Raw genomic sequence first — 7,141 nt, 5'->3', positions numbered from 1 at the left:
TTCCTTCCTCCCCATCGCATCTGCACAACTCCCCCTTTCTCTCTTCTCCTTCTGCCCAGTTGCTGGAGCTGAGGAGGGAGCAAACTCCTGGGACTGGGGTCAAGGCCAAGGCTTAGAGTGCTGCCCCACCTCCCTCCAGCCTCCTCTCCCAGACAATGCTGCTGTCCATTCAGCCGTAATGTGTCAGGTGTCGCCTCAGACCCGGCCCGCCAGCAAGAACAAGATCGCACCGCCGCTTCCACCAGGCGCCGCTAGGTGGCGACGCGCTAACGGGGATCCAGACTAAGGGCCCAGACTGCGAGGCGAGGGGCAGAAAGCCAGCCGTCCCGCCTAGCCCTCTCAAAGGGCAGCAACCGCCTGGGTTCTCATGGCTTCGGGTCCCTGTGCCAGCGACACCGGCCCAAGCTCCCCTCCAGGCCCTGGAGCTCGCCCTGCGGCCCCCTCTACCTCTACCCCTCTACCACCGTCGCTCCTGGCGATGCCTTGCCTCTGGGGCAGCTCCCTTGGTCTTAGGGCCTGGTCAGCAGCTCCAGCCCCAGACCTGGAGGCTTGGCCCTAGTATGGCGTGGCCCCTGCCTGGCGACAATGGGGAGCAGTACAGAAGTGGATAAATGGGAAACTTGGAGAGGGAGAAGAGCCTGAGAGTCGGTGGGGGCTGGCCCTCCGGGTGGGTCCTTCCCTCTCTCTAAGTCTTATTTCTTTTATCTATAAAATGGGATCGATACAGTCCATGGCATAGATGAAGTCAGCATGCACAAGTCCTGACACAAGGCATGGCACAGACTCGGTGCTCAATAAGCGGTAGCACCTCAGTTTCCCCTTTACAACTTTCTAGATCGTACCTCACCTCTGCCTTTACCCTCTTAGTTTCAGGGTGCTGGAACTTCCTCTAGGCAATGTAGGCAGCAGCTCAGAAGCATCTAATGAATGAACACCTGCGCCACACCTCTGACACCCCTGTTCTCCTCCTTGGCAAAAATGGCCCAATCCCCACCAGTTTCAGACTCAGAGAGACAAAGGAGGCCTTTAGGACACTCCCATTGATCTGAGTCTGTCTTGTGGATCCACTCCACCCCCACTGCCAGGCCATAGGCCCCTGGAACAGCTACCCCATCTGCTGAGTGTGGCCTGTCACAGGGAGGGGGACACAGTACATGTTTAATAAATGCTTGCTAGTTAGATTCATGTGAGAAACAGGACACGAACAACACATATTGACCCCACTCTGTGCCAGGCACTGTGCAAGGGGCTTCTTTAATATACTTCTTACAATTCTGTGAATAGTTTACCAACAAGGAAGCTGGGCTCATAGAACACGACGTCACACAGGGAGTTGACAACAGCTGGGGTTGGAACTCAGCTCTGGCTGACATCAGTTCCTCCCCTGCAGTCACCCAGGGAGCCCCAGATACTCAGTGCTGTGAACCCCTCCTTCCCTGCCTAAGGCTAAACCCTGAGGCTTGGTGACTGGGCCACTCTCAAGTTTCCCAACTCTGTCCTTCTGAGGCTCCCAATGTCCTCACAGCCTCCCCCTAGCCTTTGCAGAGGCTCGTCATCCTAGGAAAGATGGCTTCCCAGCATCATCATCTCTAGCAGGAAGCCTTCCATTACTAGTCCCTAAGTGGAGGCTTCAGTGGACCCTCCATGGCAGGAGTCCCTGGCCTCAGAGCCTTGCCGGGTCCCTGGCTCAAAGACACTGTGGACTCAGCCAGTTGTCAGGGACCAGCTGAGAATACGCCACCACCATGATGCTGTTCCATGGGGTAGTCTTCACCCCACTCAAACCCAGTTCACAAAGAAGCTTTTAGAAGGGCATTTAGGGCATGTTATAGACAGAATGTTTGTGTCTTCCCCAAATTTATACACTGAAGCCCTAATTCTCAGTGTGATGCTATTAGGAGGTGGGGCCTTTGAGAGGTAATTAGGTTTAGATGAGTTCATAAGGGTGGAGCCCCCATAAGGGGATTAGTACCTTTATAAGGAGAGGAAGACAGAGCAAAGCTCTTTCCTGTACACACGAAGAAGAGGTCATGGGAGGACACAGCAAGAATGTAGCTATCTGCAAGCCAGGGGGACAGATCTCACCAGGAACTGAATCTGCCAGCACCTTAATCTTGAACTTTTCTGCCTTCAGAATGTGAGAAATAAATGTCTATGGTTTAAGCTGCCCAGTCTGTGATATTTTGTTACAGCAGCCCGAGCTGACCAAGACAGGGTGGATGATGGAACTAGGGCCCATAGGGGCTCAGAGACCAGCACAGTCACACGGCACCCAGAGCAAAGACAACACAAATCAAAGTCTGTCACTACATTTGGTGAAAGAAAAAAAAAAGTAGGAAAAAGGAATTTAAAACACACACATTCACAAGGGGCAGGGCAAACTGAAGTTGTAGAATGCAGCTGGAATAAGGGATAAGTCCGTGCTGGAGATGCCCTGCACTGGGCCCCGAGCCTCTGTCACTTCACCACATACCTGTCATCACCTGGCTTGTGTAACTGAGAAAGCTCTAGCTTTCAGTCACCAGGACTAATGCCCCTGAACGCCTGGGGCCAGGCCAGCACAGGCAGCCCCCGAGACCCTAGAAGCCCACTAGCACCCATCTTCTCAGGGTCCCAGGCTAAAAGACACTGGGCATTGGGAGCATTCTGGAAAGTTCCTTTAAGATGGCATCGTAGAGCCAGCCCCAGGCTGGGGTTGGAAGTCTAGGTTCTCTTTCTGCTTTGCTCCTGCCCTGGGCCCTTCTTTGAGCTTCGGTGCAACAAATAATAGGCTTGGGTGGAGAGCACTGTGCTGGAGGAGGCTCACACTGCTCTAGAAAAAGGTTGTGTGCATCTGGCCTTGGTGGGAGAATTTATACCGTGGAAAGCATCAAACTCTACTACTCCCTCCCTCCCTTACTCCCTCCCTCCTTCCTTCCTTGCTTTCTTTCCTTCTTTCTCTCCCTCTTTGTCTCTCTCTGTCTCTCTCTGTCTTTCTTGTTAGAGCAAGTTGTTAATTATTTACCTTCATGGGCTAGTTGGGCAGCGCATTCCTCCACGCACAGGACTAGCCGGCCCTGGAAGCAAGCTGGCACTTCGCAGCACCCCTCCGGTGCCCTTGCCGCCCACCAGGCCGCATAGAGTAAGGTTACAACATGTTCTTCCACTTGCTAGATTTCTTCTTTCCCATGCACAGTGCTAATGCCTCCGCCCTGCTTGACATCTGCCTCAAGCATGTCCAGTCCCAAAGTGTCCCTAGAGGAGATAATATTTTAACAGAGTCACTTCTGGGCCTCATAGGGACCATCAGTAACAAGGGGGGATGGTTTCTGAGGTTCAATGCAGGGAGACACAGCAACAAACCTAAGCCACGGAGAATCCGTCAACGCCATCCCAGGCGATTGCAGAGCTGATCAATCAGTGAGGTCGGCAGGCAGAGCTGTCAGGAATTCCAGCAGCACCAGCATGGAGTTGGCCTAATTTGGACATGGGCTCGGCTAAAGCTGGCCTTTGAACACTCTAAGGCAAAAAGGGAAAAAAAAAAAGAAAAAGAAAAAAAGGCTTTGCTAAGCTTATAGCAGGATCGCAACAGAGATGCTTAACCTACTTAAGAAAAGCGATCTCTCTCAAACACTTTTATTTTAATGCAAGCTTTTAGGCACACCATGGCTGATACCCTGATTATGATCTGCCCTTTGTTCCTAGAGGTTGACTCCCTCCTTAGAACTACCCAGAAGTTAAAATTGCTGCCTACACCGGGCATTAAAAAAACTCCCTTTTAAGAATATCCAGCCATCCATTCAGCCAACCAGCTTTCTTCTCTTTCATTTAGCAGCATTTATTAAATGACAGCTGTGGCCAAGCCTTATTGTGCCTGCACACTCAGACAGTGTCTATGTCACATCGGCCCCACTGCCCGCTTTGTGGGATCTGACTGCAGAGGCCCTGGGGATGGGACATCATTGGACCAAACATAGCCCTTATCATTACAGGCGCTGTAGACTGACTTCTCACTCAAGTCTAACTTCACCTAGCGGCTGCTCCGATGAATGTTGACTGGTGTTGCTCACACCCCAAGCAAGTGGCTGGCAGGAAGGCCTGGGGAAGGAAGCCAGTAACTGACTGCTCTGGACTTGATCAGTGGCTTTTCATTATGTCTCAGCAGTTGAACTCGCTTTACAAGTGAAGTCATAGGCAGAACCCCAGGATGTAAAACGCATGAGAACAGAGTAACCCTCACTAAAGCATGTCCTACCAGCTGGCCCTTTTTCTTGGACCTTCCCTGGACCTTCCAGCTCTAATGTCTTTGGTTTCCACTGAGGTCTGATGTTCCCTTCATCTGAGAACCCACGTTTAGAGGTCACTCCAACCTAGGGATATTAAAACAATACAAGGAACAAGAATTGGAGGTTACGGCAACAGCCCCAAAGCACTACTTACTGGGTGCCACCCTCATCTCCTTCACCCTTATTCACTCCATGGACACTGCCCCCTGAAAACCTCCAGACAGAAGAATCCTCTTGTTTTCCACCTGATGGCAGCCCTCTCCCGCTACTGCTCCAGGTCGCTGCGGCGATGACGTTTCTGGTTATAGCCTCTGCCAAACCAATGACTGGGATACTGAGCCCCGCAGAAGACACCATGGCCCCTGCCTCATTCATTCAACAATGTCTATGTATCAGGCCTTGTGCTAGACACCAGGGAGACAATGAGACCCTTTTGAGACAAAGCTCTGCCCCCATGGAATGTGAAATGGATACTGGAAAGGATACAGGCAATTCCAGCTTGGAGCCATATGTGCACCTGTGAGGGCAGGAGAGGAGTTTGGGGGCACAGTGGAGGAGCCTCACTCAATCTAGGGCTTAGGGAAGTGTTCCTAGAGGAAGTAGCCTCTGAACCGGTAGTTGGAGAATTAGCCAGAAGCAAAGGGTACAGGTGAAGTGGGTTTTTGCCAAAGAGAACGGCAGGTGCAAAGGCCTGGGGGCGAGCAAGAGTTAGAGAAACCTTGGGAGGAGTGTAGGAGCTGGAGTTTGGTGTGGCTTAGAGTAAGACGGCAAGACAAAGGGCCAGGCCAGGTAATGCTAGAGAATGGCCTGCAGGCAGCAAGGGCAGATGGCCTGGGGAGGGCAGCCACCAGCCTTCATGAGGAAGCAGTCTTTGCAGTCAAGGTTGCACTCTATAGGGCTCAAGCCAAGTTGGCGGTGGGTGAGCCAGGGCCGCACCGGTCTAGGTGTGCCTTGAAGGACAAAGAAAGGCAGCTGAGGAGCTCATCTTTTGTGCTCCAGTGTCCCAGAGCCCTCGGGAAGCAGGTCTCAGAGTCTATGCGGCTCTTCACCACAGTCTTCCCCTGGGCCTTGGGCACTGATCCCTGGGTTCCTGGGCATGGCTGAGCAACAGGCCCGGGCCACTCGTCCACAAACAAGGCGGGCCCTCACTGCTCCAGGATTCCAGACGTTACTAGCCTGAGGGACCATGGACCAGGTCCATGGGGTTGGGTCCTCACAGAATACTTTCTCTTGGACTGCACTGGGCAGAGGGCTGCCAATAGCCTCTTGATAGGAATGTTGTCTGCAATGCTGTCTTGGTGTGCACCTATAAGGATTTGAAGAAAGCCATTCTCCCAGGCCTCAGTCCCTAGAATGAATGTTCTTCTCCCCGGCAGCTATTTGGGTCCCCACAGACTTGTGGATGTACTGACTGATCACTTCCCTCTCTGCTTGGTCTATTAGGACATTAAGATTCCAATTGTCAGGCCCAGCAACTGGGCTGTGGGGCATGCAATAATCAAGTTATTGATTATTGATCGATTGATGATTGGTTATGTATTGAGTGGTTTGTATCAATCACTATATTGACTGCTTTACGGGTTTCATCTCATTTAATCCTCACAACAGCCCAAGATTCTATGTTACCCCATTTTAGAGATGAGGAGATGGAGGCCACAGAATTTTATGGACTTGAGATTCCAACCAGCCCTGCAACCTTCTGCCTCTCACTTCCTTCCCCCAGGGGACCCTCTTATTTTGCCTTCGTGTTCATTTTATCCTATTGTCTACCTGCATTTCTATATACTTGGTGAAATCCTTTTCTGGACAAGGTAAATATGGCTAGCCAACAAACAAATTTTAAATGACCACCTCCCCCCGCCCCCGCCCGCCCCAGCACTGAGCCATCATCCTCAACCCAAAGATGTGTGTCTCGAGTCCTGGGTGACTTTATTCCCAGGAAGCTCCAGGCTTCTCACACAAACAAACCCAGTACAGGCCTGTGCTGCTCTCCATGTGTTCTGACATCCCAGGGGGACATGGCTTGGGACCAAGCTAGGATCTTCCTGCCCAAGCCATCCATTCTTTCACTCATTCATTTGTGTAGCACACGACTGGTCTGATGAATGGGATCACCATCATGGCTAACCTGAGCCTCAGAGGTTGGCTGATGGGGCCAGTGGGGGCAATACTGCAGGCCGAGAAGGGAAGAGTCACTGTGTACCTCCAGGGCCAGGGTCTGTCCTAGGGCTGCACCCTGGAGCAGATATAGGCTTTCAGGTTGGGCCTCAGAATGACTAGCCCTGCTCATTGCATGCACCTCCCTCACCTGCTCAGGCAGCCCCGGGCCTCCCTGCAGACAGAGCCTCAACATCCTAGAGCACCACTGCAAGGCTTCCTGAAGAATGGCTGCCGCTCCGGTATGCACGAAGCCCCTTCCTCTTCAGAACTGTTCAAGGCCGACTGGGGCCTGGAACCAAAGCACTTGGAAAGGACTTGAGATACCCCACCTTGCCCCCTCCTCTTATTTCAGCTTGGCTCTCCCTCCCCAGCATGAGAGGCAGTGGGAGAAGGGAAACTGCCATCTCTCCTCTGTGCCAACAGACAGACAGACAGACAGACTGGGTCTCAGCACTGCGGGACTTTCAGGCCTGGTAAGGACTCTATGACAGAACAAAGTAGCACGTTTCCTAGGTCCCCTCTACTGTGGTGATGAGGGAAGGGGAATGGCCTCCAGAGGTGCAGGAAAAGGCGGGGCGATGGGGCCACCCAGGTCTCACCCTGGGCTACCCCAGGCTGCCACCTTATGGCACTCTGCTGGCCCGTGAACTCTCCGTGGCTCCCAGAGGCGCTAATTCCCTCATTTTCCAGAAGGGCGCCTTGTGGGGAGAGGTAGG

General features: G+C 52.6%; 1 long non-coding RNA gene across 1 annotated transcript in view; it reads right to left on the bottom strand.

Moving 5' to 3' along the window:
- Positions 1–4,240: 4,240 nt before the first annotated feature.
- LOC112485264 overlaps positions 4,241–7,141 on the bottom strand; it is a 38,579-nt gene continuing 35,678 nt past the window's right edge. The window contains exon 4 of the long non-coding RNA XR_003048390.1: positions 4,241–4,349. This is a non-coding gene — a long non-coding RNA (uncharacterized LOC112485264). The remainder of the gene's footprint in view (positions 4,350–7,141) is intronic.

This window comes from Pteropus alecto, unplaced genomic scaffold (genome assembly GCF_000325575.1).
Source record: "Pteropus alecto unplaced genomic scaffold, ASM32557v1 scaffold68, whole genome shotgun sequence".
Classification (NCBI taxonomy): domain Eukaryota; kingdom Metazoa; phylum Chordata; class Mammalia; order Chiroptera; family Pteropodidae; genus Pteropus; species Pteropus alecto.
The sequence above is the reverse complement of the archived record's forward strand: the minus strand, read 5'-3'. Positions and strand labels throughout refer to the sequence as shown.